Source organism: Pelophylax lessonae (assembly GCF_965119305.1).
Source record: "Pelophylax lessonae genome assembly, chromosome: 5".
Classification (NCBI taxonomy): domain Eukaryota; kingdom Metazoa; phylum Chordata; class Amphibia; order Anura; family Ranidae; genus Pelophylax; species Pelophylax lessonae.
Window position 1 is genome coordinate 524,631,695 of NC_138772.1, and position 18,358 is coordinate 524,650,052.

Below are 18,358 nucleotides of genomic sequence, written 5' to 3' on the forward strand. Positions count from 1 at the left end.
TTCCGGCTGTCTCTGCTGTGCACATTCCGGGGGTAGAGAATTGGCAAGCAGACTATCACAGTCGGCAGACGTTGGATCCGGGAGAATGGTTTCTTCACCCGGAGGTTTTCCATCAACTGGGTCTTCAGACGGGGCCCCCTGATGTGGACCTGCTGGCTTCACGTCTCAACAGGAAAGTGCAGAGGTTCGTGTCAAGGTCTCGGGATCCTCTGGCTGACGCCACAGACGCTCTGGTGGCCCCTTGGGGTCAGTATCCGCTGATTTACGCCTTTCCTCCAATTCAACTTCTGTCGAGACTGCTACGCAGAATCGAAGTAGACAGACGTCCCTTGGAAACTTCCTCTCAGGGACCAATCTTCCATCCTGCTTTACGGTCCTTGGCTTTAACGGCGTGGTTATTGAAAGCCAGGTGCTGAAAGACAGAGGTCGGTCGGAGTCGGTGATTCCTACGCTGTTGAAGGCTAGGAAATCTACTTCCAGGAAGGTTTATCATCGAGTTTGGAAGGCGTACATTACTTGGTGTGAGTCGCGGGGGGATTCCTCTGCTCCTTTTCTGTGTCTCGCCTGTTGGGAGTTTCTACAATTGGGTGTAGATCAACGTTTGGCTCTGGGCACCATCAAGGGCTAGATTTCTGCCTTGGCTATTTTTTTCCAAAGGCAAAGTCCTTGGTTCATACTTTTGTGCAGGGAGTTCACCATCTGGCTCCTCCGGTGTGATCCCTGGTACCTCCATAAGATCTCAATTTGGTTCTGTCGGGGGTTCAAAGGCCTCTCTTTGAAAATATTCGAGAAATTCCTCTGCTTACTCTGTCACAGAAGGTGGCTTTCTTAGTGACTATTACTTCCGAACATCGCGTGTCAGAGTTGGCTGCATTGTCCTGTCCGTCACCTTACTTGGTGATTCATAGGGACAAAGTGGTGTTACGACCCTGTCAGATATTCCTAAGGTTGTCGTGGGGTCCTAAACCTAAACATCCTAAGGAAATTGCCTTACATTCCTTAGATGTGGTAAGAGAGATTCGGGTTTACCTGGCGGTGACTGAACGAATTAGGAAATCGGATTCTTTCTTTGTTCTTATGGATGGACCTCGTTAGGGGCAGGCCGCATCTGCTGCGACCATTTCCAAGTGAGTCAGGCAGATGGTGGTGCAGGCCTACTCCATTAGGGTCAGGTTCCTCCTTTCCCTGTTAAAGCGCATTCTACGAGAGCGCCTAGTGCCTCCTGGGCCTTCGGTCATCTGGCATCAGTGGTTCAGGTGTGCAAGGGGGCTACTTGGTCGTCTGTACACACATTCACAAAATGTAATAAGGTGGATGTACTTGCATCTTCGGATGCAGCGTTTAGCCGCAAAGTTCTGCAGGCTGCAGTTGCGGAGGTTTCCGCTTCTTGAGGATGAACATTTTTTTCTGGTGGTGAGCTCCAGTTGTTCATAGTTGTGCTCCTGTTGTTACCTGGTTGGCTATGTTTAGCCTTCTTGGGAATTCTATGTTTGCTGTGCTTTTCCCAAACCTGATGTTGCACTGCTTTGGGACATCCCAATGGTCTGAAGAATTGAAGCTGTGTCTGTCAGTGAACAAAAGAGAAAACTGGATTTTTGTCCTACCGTAAAATGCTTTTCTCTGAGGTTCACTGAAAGACACAGAATCCGCCCCTCTTATGGGGTTGAAGTCCTACAGCAGGAAGTGATGGTATACCCTCTGGGACTGCCCCAGGGGCGCAACCAAAAAGGTTTGCGCCTAGTCCTACTCCTAGAGAGCAAGAGCATAAGCCCAATGGTCTGAAGAATTGAAGCTGTGTCTGTCAGTGAACCTCAGAGAAAAGAATTTTACGACTAAGACAAAAATCAATTTTTCTCTGATGTTCATTGACGGGCACAGCTCCTGATCTTCATAACCATTTGGTTATACTTCCCCCTACAGGAGTAAGACACAAGGCAGAAAAAGAATCTGGCTATGCATATGGGCAGTCCTAAGGGGGTATACTCCCTCTCTGTGCTATAGGCACTGAGTTTAGTTGCAAGTAGTGTCAGAAGAATTACAACTCCACAGAGTGGTAGGTGCTGTGTCCGTCAATGAACATCAGAGAAATGGATTTTACGGTAAGTCAAAAATCTAATTTTCTCTTTCATTCATTGACGGACACAGCTCCTGATCTTCATTACCACTGTGACGTCCGAATGCAGTGTTAAACATGAGGGGTGGGAACAGCAAAAACATTCCCAAAGCTAAACAGTAGCCAACCAGGCAACAGGAGTTTGAACAAAACAACTGGAGCCCACCTGAAAAAAACAATACACCCTCAAAGAGGATCAAGTCCTCTTAAACAACAGCTTGCAAAACCTTGCGGCCAAAAGCAGCATCCGCAGATGCCAACACATCCACTTTATAAAAGTTTGTCAAAGTATGCACCGACGACTAGATAGCCACCTTGCAAACCTGTGTCACTGACACCTGATGATGAAAGCGCCCGAGTAGAGTGCCCCTTGACAGGGAAAGGAGGAACCTGGCCCCTCATGTACATTTGGTGCACAGAACAGCTCATGGTAGCCATATTGCATTGCATTTTCAGAAACTTACAGCGGCTGCAGATTGAAAAGGTCATTTTTAATAACATTCAATTACAATACAACTTGTATCGCAATTGTATATGCATTATTATTATTTCCCCACGAAAGTGCAGTTACCCTTTGACTTTTGGCAACTTGTATAATACTTTCAGCACATGCTTCTTTTAAGAAACACTGGGATAGATATATTCTCTTTTCTTGCTTAGGCATAATAGAACTGAAGCAGAAATGGGAATCAGACACAAGAGCTATAAGACTACTCATTTCCCTTGGAAGGGAACGCGGGTCCTGGCTTGCAGCACTCTTTGGATAAGAGTCACGCTAGAACATTTCTGCATTAAGCAATTGAAGTCTGAAGTCCTGGGACAGCTGAACAAATATTTACCAGCAGATGAGAGGCTCTTCAAGTGGTTTGCGGAATCCCCTTTACACCAGATGAGGAGGTGCGGCGGATCTAAAATGAACAAAAAAAAAAAAAAAAACAAGCGGTCAGTCAAGCACGAAGAGGGCACAATATCAGGTATACAGGTCTGTCTTCAGTCATAGCATTCAAGGCTTGATAAACTTCACACTGTATACAATGCAGTCCATGCAGTGTGAATAAATAAAAATGTGCCATCATAAACCCACAACCATTCTCATGGCTTTGTTCCATGCCATGTATAAGATATACAGGCACACACATATTGTCAGGAAAATACGTTTTCAGATATGGGGAGGGAAACCATAAACAAGGGTCATTTAAACTTCATGACTGAGTTTTTTTTTTGGGGGGGGGGGGGGGGGGTTGAGTTTTATGTGCCCTTTTCTGTATTTGATTGCTTGAAAAATCACCAACAAAAACAAAGCAAGTAGGTTTTTATTGTACATCCAATAAGGGTACAGAACTTGATGCACGTAAGGCTCAATTTATTTAAGGCTGCATTCACACATCTGCGTTTTGAATCACGGGCAGATTTGCCCCTATTCTGCCCGCAAATTTAAAACGCCCAATGTGTGAACGACAAATAGCAGAACGCACATTTGGAATGCCATTCATTTGAAGGGCGCCTAAAATCGCATTGCGTGAAGCATGTCACCGGAAAGAAGCGCCAGAACTTTTTTTGGCCGGCTAGCTTCATGCGATGCGGTTTGCTGTGATTGCAGCTCGATAATTGCAGCAGGACGGCACCACAATTTTAGGTGTCATTCAAACGAATGGCAGCTCAAATGTGCGTTCTGCGATTTGTCATTCACACCTGGGGATTTTGAAATCATGGGCAGAATCGTGGCAAATCTGCCTGCGATTCAAAATGCCGAGGTGTATGAGAAATGTAGGCCATTACAATTATTGATCAACGATTTTGTTTTTTTAACGACGATACCGATATTGGTATCGGCCAATATTTCTGGACATTATAAAAAAAAAAAAATGTCTACAGGTACTGTGGTGGAGGGATCTGGGGGTCTAAAAGAACCCAAACCCCTCCATTGCACTTAAAAGCATTCAAAACGCCAAGTTTGGCTGTTTTGAATGCTGTATGTTTTTTTTAATTCGGTGCCGCCAGTACTCTGAAGTAATGTCATGTCCGAATTAAAAAACACCGAGACCCGGTCAGAGCCGAATGCGGCTTTGATCGTGTCTTCTCTTCGGTAGCCCTGCAGGTAGGATGCCCGGGTCTCCAGGTGGAACGGGAGACCCGGGCAAGCCGCGGAAGACGGCGGGAGGGGGATGTCCCCTCCCGCTACTTGGAATGACAGCCGAGTGGCTTCTCAGCTGCATCGGTTGTCATTACAAGACAGCCGACCGTCGGCTATGGACGCCGGTACCGGGATGATGCCTCTAGCTGCAGCCATCACTCCAGTAGAGCACTGTCCCAAAATATCGGCAATATCGGTAAATCCAAAGGCCGATTCCGATATATCGGGGAAAGTGCATATCGGCCACCGATATATCGGTGTTGCCGATAATCGGTCGATCACTACTTACAATATTCCATTACCACCCAAATTGCCACTGCCCCAAAAATTTTTTGCCTGTTTATTATGTATTCGGTCTGACCAGACTATCGAGGTTGAGCAGCCCTCCCCACCCCCCACATACACCTGTACTCAATCAGTGTCCACCATCAAATGGATATAGGAGGAGTCCCCTGTAGTGCATTTGCACATTTTTCCCAGCAAGGAGTGTTGTCTCCAAGGGTTAGAAAGGCTGGATTCATCTCTTTTTCATGGATAGTGTAGGACCCACTGATAATGGGGTACTTTGACGCAGTAGTGGGCTTGAGCACGATATGGCCATATGGTGGGACCAAACCCCCATTTTTATTTATGGACTCTCTTCAGATTTGGTAGTAATTTCTTTTGCATTTGCGCGCTATTCTTTTTTAATATACATGTCTTTTGGTTCATAGCTGCAGCAGCTTTGGAAATACATGGGTATGCTCCCCCAAATTTTTTGCCTGTTTACCTTGTATATTAAAAAAAAAAAAAGAAAAAGAAAAAAGAAAACCTGCATCACTGGGTAGAGAGAACAATGGGATGAACTGTTGAGGGTTTTAAAGTGCCGCCTAGTGACAATTTTGGGTCCCATCATTGTTTTACCATTTTGCAGCGGCACGCAATTTTGAGGCTTGAATATCGGTATTTATTTACTCCAAACATTCTTATCTTTTATAAATACCAGAAAACAGTGAGATTATAATGCACTTATGTGCACTAAAATTAAAACTAAGAATTTAGATTTGATAAACAGTTTAGCAATAATGATACCACCATGTTATTCTATAAGCCCTCTGCTTATCATGATTTGAAGGTGTTCATTCCATTTGCAACCCACAAATGCAGATTTTATTATTCTCCGACGGTGACAAAGTTAAAGTGCTAATTAAGCATTCCTCTCATTTTAATTTGGTACTCTGCATCCACAGCAGCTCTTCCTCAACAAAGTCACAATGATGAGCATACGTAAGCTTTCCCACAAGACGGTGGCAGTTGAACCCTTTTTTATTTCTTCAGAAAAGCGACTGCCCTGAGGATACATAGAAATCAGAGATTTCAGTAATGAGGTTTAACCAGTTTATGAGCCTGAGCTCCCGCCACTCCCCCCTGCTTGTGGTGGTGGAATGCGCAGTATAGTAAATGCATATACTCCCTGGTACAAGACATTACATGCTAGGCCTTACTGCCATTTGAACATTTGTATCCGAGGTTTACCTATAGCCTACACAACGTGGCAGAACACTCTCCTAAATTGTAGTTACTGGACAGTGACTCAGTACAGTTAGAGGAGAACTCTCTGAGGGAGTTGTACTGTAGTTACTAGAGAGGATAGATTTATAGACGTGCATCTAAATCTCCCTCACGGCTGAAGCCTGATCCGCTTCTTGATTGCGCTCCAAAGCCTACGGACAGGCACTGAGGAAGCATTGCGACACCTCACCACCATCTGTTTTAACCCCACTTTTGCTGACAATTGTGCAGACGGTTGCAGGGCGTCCCCACTGACTTGAATATGTAGTATTCGGCAGGCCCGGCAACCACATGTCGGGTTAGCTTTGCCATAGTCGTGAAGCATCGCGCCCACAGCATGTAAACCTTACTCTCTGCTGCCTATTGCAGCTTAGGGGGTAAGGCAGTTAGCAGAAAAGCAGCTCAACTGCGCATTTCTTTCGCTCACCTACCCCATACCTAAACTAGGCCTTAGAGGACAGTATGGTTACTGGAGAGTAAAGCCCCGTACACACGTACCGATTGTCGGCCGTAAATATTCGGCCGACGACCGATCGGCCGATTGTAGGCTTGTTAGTATGATGCTTCCGACAGCGCATTTTCGGCCGAACAGACTCTGTCGTGCAAGCATTAAAATTTTTGTTGGCCAACACCAGAACGGCCGATTGTTCGCCAGTCAGTACAGATTTTGGCCGACAGACAGCAGATTAGCAAGACTGGGCATGCTCAGAAAAGAAAAAAGACAAGAAAAGTTAACCATCACATGACATCACTTCTGCAGTCGGCTGTTGTTGGCCGACAAAATTCGTGTGCAGTCTTTTGCAGTTTTCAACAGACAAGACAGCCCTGGACAAAAGACGGCCGATCGTACGGCCGACGATCGGTACGTGTGTACGAGGCTTAACTCTGAACTAAGAGGCCAGCACTGGATAGGAACTCTCTCAGACAGCAATAGAGTTACGGGAAAGTGAATCAATCAGAAGGCAATATAGGTACTGGACAGTGATTCCTTCAGAGAGTAGTGCAGTTATATGATTGAGACTTTTACACTTGCACACTAGGTGTTTAGCCCATGTGCAGGCAGCCCTGGAGTTTTAGTGAGCCCAGGAGGCATGAGTTTAGCATCCAGCCCAGTTGCTTGTCAAAGTCTATGGCAGGCTGAAACATGCTGCTGTTGGGACAGATCTGAACACTGTACAGAGTTTACCTGTGTTCCTTGCATATGTCCCTGAATGTATACATTAAACCCAAATACCACTCGGGAGAGTGTTCGGCCAACCTGCAGCATACTTCAGCCTGCCATAGACTTTAACTGGCTGCAGGCGGCAGGGCTGGAAAATGCACCTATGCCTCCCAGGTGCACTCACACTGGCAGTTCTAACCATGCTTGGGCATGGTTTGCCCCCCTGGTCCGGTTGAATCGTGTAATGGGAGTGCTCCGAACTGTGCACAAGAATGCCTAACAGTTGAAAATAAATGGTAAATATATTGCGCTCAACACATTGGTGTTCTCAATAAAGTGCACTTGTGCAAATAAATATAAAAATATAAAAAGTCTTAAAGTGCTTAATTATCAATATAAAGTTCAGTGATTAGCAGCAACAATTTTTTTTGATCGAAGCACAGACTTGATAGGAGTGATTGCAAAGCCTCCACCTCCACACTTTCACCCAGTGCTCTTACAAGGTACTTCTTACCAGATGTATATGACCCCTTGATTATAGGGGGTCACACAGAGATAGTGATCCACAAATAAACCGATCTTCTGCTTCAAATTCCCTCCCCAGCAGGGATATGCATTCAGACCAAATAAAGGATCCCAATACAGGACATATAGGAAGGCAAAAAAAGCTCTCATAGTGTAGTTAGTCAATACAATCGAGCATTTATTGAAAAGCAATGCACTTACTACAATCCAAATGTAAAATCGCTTGGTACAATCATGGGTAAATCACGGTAGTTGGATGTATGAACGCCGCTCCACGCCTGCGTTCCACCAACCCGAAATTACGGTCTCACGCTCCCGACGCACGTTTCGTCAGTCCGTGCTGACGTCATCAGGGGATCACAAGAATACCTAAACATACCGTACCCGGGAACACTTGCAAGAGGTGGTTCCAGGCACGGTTCACTTGTGGTCTGGTACATTTAGCTTAGTGAACACAAACTGTGCCTAAGCAGAGAACTCTCCACAGATCACTAAGAAGCATCACCGAGGTGATGATATATATTTGCCCGGGAACACTTGCTTATAGCCCACTGTGAGTGCAGACCAGCGGGGACATTCAAACTTAAGTATGGTCCAGGACTTTTCCAGAGCCACTCCAATCCTATGGAACTCCTTACCCTTATCTGTGCGATTATCTCCCACTCTATTCGCTTTTAGGCGATCTCTGAAAACCCTCCTTTTCAAAGAAGCCTTTCCTACCAACCGCTAACTAATGTACCTCCATTTTCTCCATCAACTCATCCCCCACGGTTATTGCCTTTTGTTTCACTTGACCCTCCCTTCTAGATTGTAAGCTCTAACGAGCAGGGCCCTCTAGTTCCTCCTGTTTTGAAATGTACTGTAACTGTATTGTCTTCCCTCAAATTGTAAAGCGCTGCGCAAACTGTTGGCGCTATATAAATCCTGTATAATAATAATAAATAATAATGGTTCAAGTTCAACTGAACCCAGTGTGAGTGCACCCTTAAACGCTGGAATTGGATGCACACTGGCTAAACGCCTGGTGTGCAAGTAGCCTAAGGCGAAGTATATTTGACTGCAACTCTCTCAGACAGCAGTGTTAGGATAGGAATGAAGAGGGTGCAGGGGAGAAGCCTCTGGAAGACAGAGCAAAGAGTCTACAGATTGGTGGTGAGTTCAGTGTAGGGATAACCAGTATGGATAATGCAGCGTTGCAGGTAGGCAATGTGGTAGGATTTAAAGTGGACCTTTCACTAAAAATCACAGCAGCATACAGCTCTGAATGTTGATATGAAATCATCCTCGCTCTATTAGGTAATCAAACTATTTTTTGCTTTTACTTACACTTTCTTTCTTACATTTCTGTTTTTTTACTTCCTGGTTTCTTTAAGGCATTAGTGAGGTCACCCTTGCCTTGCAGCTGCATCCTGGGATCTTTGTCACCTGTTCTAGGAAGCAGACCCAGCAATCTAGGTGGAGTTCCAGCAAGAAAAGGGAGATGAGATTCATCCGCCCTTAGTAAAAAAGGCTACAATGAGAAGAATGGAAAGGAAACTGATGTTGGAAGAGAAGGCCTGGATTGCAGTCTTCGCTCTTATTCATCCTAAAGATGTTCTATCGGGTTGAGGTGCAGGCCAGTCAAGTTCCTTCATCCCAAACTCACTCATCCATGTCTTTATGGACCTTGCTTTGTGCATTGGTGCGCAGTCATGTTGGAACCGGAAGGGGCCATCTCCAAACTGTTCCCAAAAAGTTGGAAGCATGAAATTGTCCAAAATGGCTTGGTATGCTGACGCCTTAAGAGTTCCCTTCACTGGAACTAAGGGGCCAAGCCCAACCCCACACCACAATCCCCCCTCCACCAAATGATTTGGACCAGTGCACAACCAAGGTCCATAAAGACCTGGATGAGCGAGGTTGGGGTGGAGGAACTTGACTGGCCTGCACAGAGTCCTCACCTCACCCCGATAGAACACCTTTGGGATGAGTTACAGAGGAGACTGCTAGCCAGGCCTTCTCTCCAACATCAGTGCCTGACCTCACAAATGTTCTTCTGGAAGAAGGGTCAAACATTCCCATAGACACTCCTAAACCTTGTAGATGGCCTTCCCAGAAGAGTTGAAGCTGTTATAGCTGCAAAGTGTGGACCAACTCAGTATTGAACCCTACGGACCAAGACTAGAATGGCATTAAAGTTCAAAAGTGTGTAAAGGCAGGCGTCCCAATACTTTTGGTAATATAGTGTATGAGCAACTTAAAGTTGCAGCAACTGCAAAGTAGTTCCTGCACTACTTTAGGGCCATAGACTTCAATGTTAGCCCTCAAAAGTTGCAAGAAAGTCTTACCTGAATGCTATACAATGCAATAGTTGTCCATTATCACTGGCCAAAGCCAAAGTCCGATCCAAGTTGCACCCATCCAAAGTTGCACCAAAGTTGCACTCCAAAGTCGGAGCAACTTTGGAGTTGTACGAGTGTGAATGGAGCCTAAGGCTCTGTTCATGCTGCTAGACCGGACCCTGCAACCTCTTCTTCTTTATGCCCCAGCGGATGTAGGTCCTCTGATGTCATCAAGACCAATGCAGGGTACAAAGCAAGAAACCGTTCACTGCTGGAGCATAGAGGAGCCCCAGCAGCCGGAGAGGAGAGGACTGAGAAAGTAAAACTTCTTTTCCAGTCCCCTAGATGTAAATGAGAATTTAAGCTTTGCAGTTGCAATTTTTTTCCCCTGGAGTTGGGGTTATAAACTCATCTACACACAGTGATAAGATTATTTACATTACAATAAACCTGCCTGATAGATAACAGTATTCATTTTGACGTCAAATTTCGATTTAAAGATAGTCTTTTGACTAAAATACCATTTTTAGTTGAAAATAGTATTTTACCTGAATTGCTTTAGTTTTAGTCGTATTTTAGTCGACTATAATAGTGTTATTTGTGTCAATGAAATTCCCACTGATAGTGAACAGGCACTAAGCAGTAGACACAAACCTTTAGGGTCCTTTCACACGGGCGATCTGATCCGATTCGCCTGTCAGTTTTTCAGGCGGATCTGATCGGATCCTCCATGCATTCCTATGGGGCAGCAGATGTCAGCGGAGACATCTCTGCTGACACCCGCTGCTATCCGATCCTGATCCTCTCTGTGAAATCCGAACGGATGGAAACCCTATTTTCCATCCGTCCAGCAGATTGGATTGGATGGGATTGGATGAGAACAGACAGGCGCCGTTCTCATCCGAATCCCCCATAGAGGACAGCAGGGATCTGAAAGCTCAGTCTCTGCACACAGAGCGGAGACGTAGAAGTCATCCGCCTGCTCAGCGGGGGATCAGCGGATCGATCCCTGCTGAGCAGAGAACGGACCTCGTCAGACGCTGACCGTGTCAAAGGACCCTTATATGCCCTTTGCAGTGACTCAAGTGCCCTGCAGGCTGTAACATATGGATCTCAACACCGATTGATAACGCTGCCCTCTCCCACATGTCCCTATTGGTCAGTAGGGCTACCAGTCATAGCAATGTACCAATAGAAATGTGCAGTAGGCAGGCAAGCTTTAACCACTTAAGCCCCGGAAGATTTTACCCCCTTCCTGACCAGGGCCTATTTTTTGATTCGGCACTGCGTGACTTTAACAGACAATTGCGCGGTCGTGCGAAAGCCGTACCTAAACTAATTTGACGTCCTTTTTTTCCCACAAACAGAGCTTTCTTTTGGTGGTATTTGATCACCTGTGCAATTTTTTGATCATGCGCTATTAACAAAAAAAGAGCATCAATTTTGCAAAAATAACAATATTTTTCACATTTTTTTATATGAAATTCCCCCAAAAAAATTTAAAAATCAAAAATTTTTAACATTTTAGGCCAATTTGTTTTATGCTACATATGTTTGGTAAAAAAAAAAAAATAACAAAAAGCGTATTTTGATTGGTTTGCGCAAAAGTTATTGCATTTACTAACTAAGCAAAAGATTTTTGTCATTTTTGTTTTTTTTTTAACGAGTAATGGCGGCGATCTGCGATTTTTTTTGTGGGACTGCGACATTGCGGCGGACAGATCGGACCCTTGACTGAAATTTTTGACACTTTTGGGGGTACCAGTGACATTACTGCAGTAATCAGTGCTACACATATGCACTGTTACTGTAAAAATGACACTTGCAGTGAAGGAGTTAACTGTATTGGAGAGGGAGAGGTTAAGTGTGTCCCTAGGGGCGTGTTTCTAACTGTGATTGGCTGTGGCTACTAGTGCAAGAACAGAGATCAATGGTCCTACATAGCAGAACCGTGTGATATTCATTCTTACACAGGGAAGAATGACAGGCGGCTTTGTTTACATTAGCCGCCTGCCTTTCTTCCGGTGTAACGGACGATCGCGAATGCCCGGCGGACATCGGGTCCACTGGGCACATGCGCGGGGGGGGTCCGTGACCACGCGGGAGCGCGCCTGCGGCGGCGCGCACTCGCTCCCTAGAGCCTCACAGGCTAGCGACGTAGCCCTACGTCGCTTTGCCTGTAAGGGGCTGACCGCCGCAGTAAATAGTCGTGCGGCAAGCGGTTAAAGTCGGCAAGCGGTTAAATATTGAAATATCAGAATGCTACAATTAAGCCTATTGGGGTGAAATGCATCAGTGGGGGGTGGCTCTTAGGGCGGGGAGGTGCTGTGTACTTGTCATGGTACAATAAAATTTTATCAAACGGTGACATCATCAGCATGCGACTTGCTTTTCATAATCTTCCCAGGAATGGGAGCGTGGAAGGGCTCCTTGGCTGGCATTCAATACATTTGTGGGGAAGGAGAGGTGTGTATTCTAGAGCAGGTGCCCTTTTGCTTGAAATATTCAACATATAGACTGCTTCAGGTTTCCGAGCACCTTGGAAGCAATCATGGTAAATATAGGTGAGAGAGTACAACTGTGATCAAGGCCCACAGGGCACTGAAAGATTTGTGTTAAAGTATAACCAAAGGCAAAACTTTTTTTTTTTTTTAGTTTTGGATACAGAGGAGAGGGATTAGAACATCTAAAAGGTTTTTATTGCTGTCTGTGCCCCCGTTAGGGAGATTCCCCCCCCCCCCCTCTATTTGTCCTGGTCCCCAGAAAAGTAATAGAGTGGAAATCTTCCAATGGGGACACTAGTTCTGGTGCCCTGGGGGTCCTCAAGGAATTCCCTTAATTTGCAGGAATTTCCCTTCACTTCCTGTTTTGGCTATGGTACAGGAAGTGAAGGGAAATCTCCCCAATTAGACACAAATGGCAAAAAAAGAAAAAAAAAAATGACAGGGTAATAACCCTTCCTTTGCTCTATTCAAAATAAAATAAAAAGACGTTTGGCCTATATATAGTTCTACTTTAAGCTCAATCTGTGCAGAAATCCACAGACCCATATGCCTTCTTTGCTACTCACTGCTCCATTCAGTTGATGGAACAAAAGGAAAGCCCTGGGAAGGCACAAGTCACTGGAGCTGTAGTTTAAACGGGGCCTTTCTCCCCTGTGTATGAATGGTGATCATACGGTTCTACTATGTAGGACCATTGATCACTGTTACTACACCTCAAGCCACAGCCAATCACAGTTAGAATCACGCCCCTAGGGACACACATAACCCCTCCCTCTCAAAAAAGTTAACCCCTTCACTGCCAGTGTAATTTTACAGTAACAGTGCATATGTATAGAGTCAAAAATGACAGTCAAGGGTCCGATCTGTCCGCCGCAATGTCGCAGTCCCCCAAAAAAAAAAAAAAAAAAAAATCGCAGATCGCCGCCATTACTCGTTAAAAAAAAAAAAACACCAAAAATGACAAAAATCTTTCCCTTTGTTAGTAAAACGCAATAACTTTTGCGCAAACCAAACAAAATCGATTTTTTTTTTTACCAAACATATGGTAAAAAAAAAATTGGCCCAAAATGTTAAAACATTTTGATTTTTACTTTTTTTGGGGGGAATTTCATATAAAAAAAAATGTGAAAAATATTGTTATTTTTGCAAAATTGACGCTCTTTTTTTTGTTTATAGCGCAAAAAGTAAAAAATCGCACAGGTGATCAAATACCACCAAAAGAAAGCTCTGTTTGTGGGAAAAAAAGGACATCAAATTAGTTTAGGTACAGCGTCGCACGACCGCGCAATTGTCCGTTAAAATCATGCAGTGCCGAATCGCAAAATAGGCCCTGGTCAGGAAGGGGGTAAAATCTTCCGGGGCTTAAGTGGTTAAACAGACTTCAATTGTTTTCAATGCTTTCAGTGTTTACAGAGTAGATTTAAAGCGGTAGTATACTCAATGTTTTTACTTTTACCTACAGGTAAGCCTATACTAAGGCTTACCTGTAGGTACCATTAATATCTCCTAAACCTGCACGGTTTAGGAGATATTTGCCCTGCATGCAGCCGCGGACCTTCAGAGTTCCTGCTGGCTACTTGCGGCTCTGGCCACTCACAGCGCCGGAGTCCCCGAACCCGGAAGAGACGCCGAAGGAGCATGACAGCTCCCACAGCGGTGTCCGGGCATCCGTGTCGGGGCTTCATTCTAAGGTAAGTATTTCATAATGAGCTAGTATGCGACGCATACTAGCTCATTATGCCTTTGTCTTGAAGGGTTTGTTTGTTTTTTTTTGGCAGTTTACAATGGCTTTAATACATGGCTATATGTTCAAGGAACAATGGTGGAAGGAGGACAAAAGGATTTCAATTCAAGGAAGCAATGCTGAGAGCTAAGCAAAAAGTTAGTAAGATGTATTCCCGATATCGAAGAGGAAGTATGACGTCTGAATGGTAAACATTCCCAGAGCTCCACATTAACTTCCTCTAAGAGAATCACTAAGAAAGGCTTATTATTCCTAAACTGAAGAGACACTGCAAACATAAAGTCCAAGATAATCTTTCTTGGTAAACCTCAACATCAAGTAAGCAACTAAATACACAACTGAAATTCAAAAGTGGTAACGGTTTTACCTGCAAGAGGATTTGTAACGCTGTTCAGCCAACATTGCGACCCATGCTCCCTTGCCAGACAGTACAAGCAGTGCTTGAACCTCCACTGCAGCATAGGTTCAGTTTGGTCAGGAACAACCCCCCCCCCCCCCCCCCAGACTGCTGACTGGACAAAAAAAAAAAAAGAAGCAGCAGAACACTTTTGACTCATCACTTTGCACCCTCTGCTCTCCCCTTCTGTCAGCATGTTCACCATCTGCACTGCAGCACAGCCTGATTGGCTGCTCACCTCCCCAGTCTAAGGCTCGGTTTCTACTATTGCGACTTGCTGTGGGACTTGACACATGTCAAGTCGCACAGCAAGTTAAAAGCCATTCATTTCTATTTGGCCCGTTTTCACTGCTGCGACTTGAGTTGCGGCGACTTGAAAAGTAGTTTGTGCACTACTTTTGGGACGACTTCAGTGCGACTTCCCTCTATAACAAGGGACAAGTCTCACTGAAAGCCGCGAACAAGTGAACACTACAGAGTCGCGCTAGAAGTAGCGCGACTCTGTAGCCGCAGCAGTGGAAACCGAGCCTAAGTGATGTACAATAGTCTGATATCAAGAAAACAACGGCTAGTCACACTAGTTGCATGACTGCAATTATGTGTATTTTTGTACATCTGCCTGGAATTTAGCTTAAGGTTATATACACAGCACTCACTCTGCGTTTACATACGGCGATGCGCGTCAACATGCATTTTGTAATGCACTGTTTTTCGCTGATGTGGTTTTATTTTGTTTTTTTCACATGAAGCTAAAATATCTATTTTTATAGCATGTGCTGTCATGTGTTGCAGCTTATATTGCGCTGCTTTTAAATGAAGCACAATCCATTTTTACTCAGCGTACAGCAATGCAACGCATTGGTGTGAACTGGGCCTATTGAAACAATATATTTCAATTTGTAAATGCATTGGGTTGTTGATGAGCACCACACCTAACACACATGGGGGGGGGGTTACTGAAACCGATACACAGAAGATCTAGTGCAGCTGTGCATAGTAATCAGCTTTCAGGTTTTCATGCACACAGGATGGTTTTACTGACGCATTTATGGCACTTTTCCACTGCAAGTACCGGCTCGGCTCTACTCGGCCCGGTTTGCTTTTCCACTGCGGTACCGCATGGTATAGTGTCGGAACGGTTCGGTACGGTACGGTATAGGTTTGCTTTTCCACTAAAGTAGTACTAAAGTTAAGTGGGTGGGATAACAACGGGGTGGATGTGATTCTCTGACCAATCAGTGGCTAGTAGTGACTGCATGCAAAGGATTGTGGGATATGGTACCAGTTTGGTACCTGTTGGAACCACAATCGAGTAGGTACTGTTTTTTCAGAGCCGTACCGTTCGGTTCCATGCAGTGGAAAAGCAAACCTATACCGTACCGAACCAAACCGTTCCGACCCTATACCATGCGGTACCGCAGTGGAAAAGCACAAAAGCATGCCGAACCGGTACGGTTCTATGCAGTGGAAAAGCGCCATTAGAGGCATCCGGCAGTTTAGCAACTTCAGGGGGCAATTACAATAGCCATCTGTGCATGAACCCGCACAGATGTCTTTCAAATCGCCCCCAAACTTGCAATAAAATGCAGATTTAAAACCGTGCAAGTTCAGCTGAACTCGCGCAATTTCAAACCCTTCTTCAATGTGAGCGAGGGCCCAAAGTCACATCATCTTGAAAGTCTGACTCTAAAGTTGCACTGAAATCTGCACCACTTTGGAGTCTGCTTAGTGTGAACAGAGCCTATTGTCTAAGCTTAATTGAACAAGCTGAGGTTAGAAGCTGATTGGTTACTGTGCACAGCTGCACCAGATTCTAAATGCTCCAGTTTTAGTAAATCTTATTAATGTTTAGTAAAACATTAATACTGCAACCTAGTACATTTTTCTGGGTAAAGGAAACCTCATCAGTCTTTAGTGCCGGTTCACATTTGTGCGATCACAGAGATCGCATGTAATTCTGAGCGCACTGCTCCTAAAATTACATACGATGTCTGTGCAGTGCAAATTCAGCCATACAATTTGCACCGCAATCGCACTGACAAACGCACAGGACCCTTTTTTTGGTCCGCAGCAGAATCGGATCACACTAATGCGATACAATTCTGTGCGAACTTTCAGATCACACTGCGATATGCGATCTGATCTGGGGGTGTCGTTAACTTAGAATTGACACCCCCAGCGTATCGCATATGGCAGTGTGGACTGCCTGTTGTGCGGATGCGATGCGGGAACACGCTGTATATTCGCAGCATTCCCGTATCGTATAAATATGAGCCGGCACTTACGGTCACGAAAACGATGTACCTGTCTGAGAGCAAACTTCTGGTGATTGTACACTGCCGGTTCACATATATGCGATGCGGGAACCCTGCAAACCCACTGCGGGTTCCCGCATCGCATTCAAATGGCAGGCAATTCACACTGCCATATGCAAATCACTGGGGGGTGTCAATACAAAGTTAACGACACCCCCAGATCAGTTTGCATATTGCAGTGCAAACTGTCAGTTCGGACATGAATCGGATCGCATTGGTGTGAACACCATGAGATCGGATTCTGCTGCGGACACAAAAAAGGGTCCTCTGTGTGTTGCCTCCGAAATCCGATGCAAATTCAGCCAAACAATCTGTATGGCTGAATTTGCATTGCACAGACACCGCATGTGATTTTCAGAGCAGTGCGCTCCGAATCACATGCGATGTCTGTCATCGCTATAGTGTGAACCGGGGCTAAGATTGCTCAAACAGGGAATAATCTACTAAACCATAACACTCCGGGTGATTTTTACTACCTTACGTGATTAGTAAAATGCTTTGATTGAAAGCATTTTATTTTCACTTTAAATTATTTTGATCGCCCGGGTCAGCTTTATTTACTGCGGGTGTTTATTTTTTCTCCTTGTATTATTGATTTTTGCGGTATACAAAAGTCAATTCACAAAAAAAAGAAAGTGTTTTTGTTCAATAAAAGATCACTAAATTCTGGCAGGTGATGATAATCAGGTTTTATGAGGCATTTAGGAGTGGAGAAAAAGAAGCCTTCATATTGTAGATATAAAATTACTTTTGGTTGGAAATTGAGGTTTGCAAGAGTCAAATAACAATTTAATGAAAAGGAACAAGGATTGCACGCCTGAGATACTGAACATTATTCAGGTACAAAAATTAAAAAGGTGACCATAACCTGATCACAGCCAGAATTCTGGCCATTGAAATGAAAGAACACTCAAGCGATTGATGCGCCTTTAGACGTGTTTACAGGGGTCACGACGCAGGATGGATGCACTGGCAGTGGGTCTTTTTTTCTGCCTCTAAACCCCTTTTAACGCTTACAGTATGTGTGCATGGAGGACATGCAGGTAGGAAAAAAACGCACCAAAAGCCCCTAAAAGCAGCCTAAAAAATGTTCTGTGCGCATGAACCCTTGCAAAGTTTTGAGGGTGCATCTCTAAAGTTTAGCTACTCTCCCCCACCACTGTACACCTCTGACCCCATTATCAGCAATTACTAGCTGTCAAAATGACAACGGATAATTGCTTTGCATTGGAGCAGCGGTCACAGCCAACCCTGTGATAATGACCTTTCCATAGTCTGTCATTGAGTAAATACAATCATCAATATTTTGTTTCATGGTATTTACAATTTCATTCTTATGCAGCTCAAAGGTGACCTACATATGAATGAAGTAGTAAATACAATTAAAGTGACATTAAAGGTTTGTTTTTTAAAAAAAAAAAAAAAAACACACAACAAAATACATTCTACTTACCTGCTCTGTGCAGTGGTTTTGCACAGAGCAGCCCCGATTCTCCTCTTCTTGGGGGTGGTTTTGCACAGAGCACCCCCGATTCTCCTCTTCTTGGGGGTAGTTTTGCACAGAGCAGCCCCGATTCTCCTCTTCTTGGGGG

At 44.7% G+C, this 18,358-nt stretch overlaps 1 protein-coding gene across 6 annotated transcripts in view; it reads right to left on the reverse strand.

Moving 5' to 3' along the window:
* CYRIB (CYFIP related Rac1 interactor B) overlaps positions 1–18,358 on the reverse strand; it is a 292,903-nt gene that overhangs the window by 118,828 nt on the left and 155,717 nt on the right. For all 6 annotated transcript variants that reach the window (XM_082257777.1, XM_082257778.1, XM_082257779.1 and 3 more), the window contains exon 2: positions 2,953–3,021. The gene's annotated coding sequence lies outside the window, so the exon portion shown is untranslated. The remainder of the gene's footprint in view (positions 1–2,952; positions 3,022–18,358) is intronic.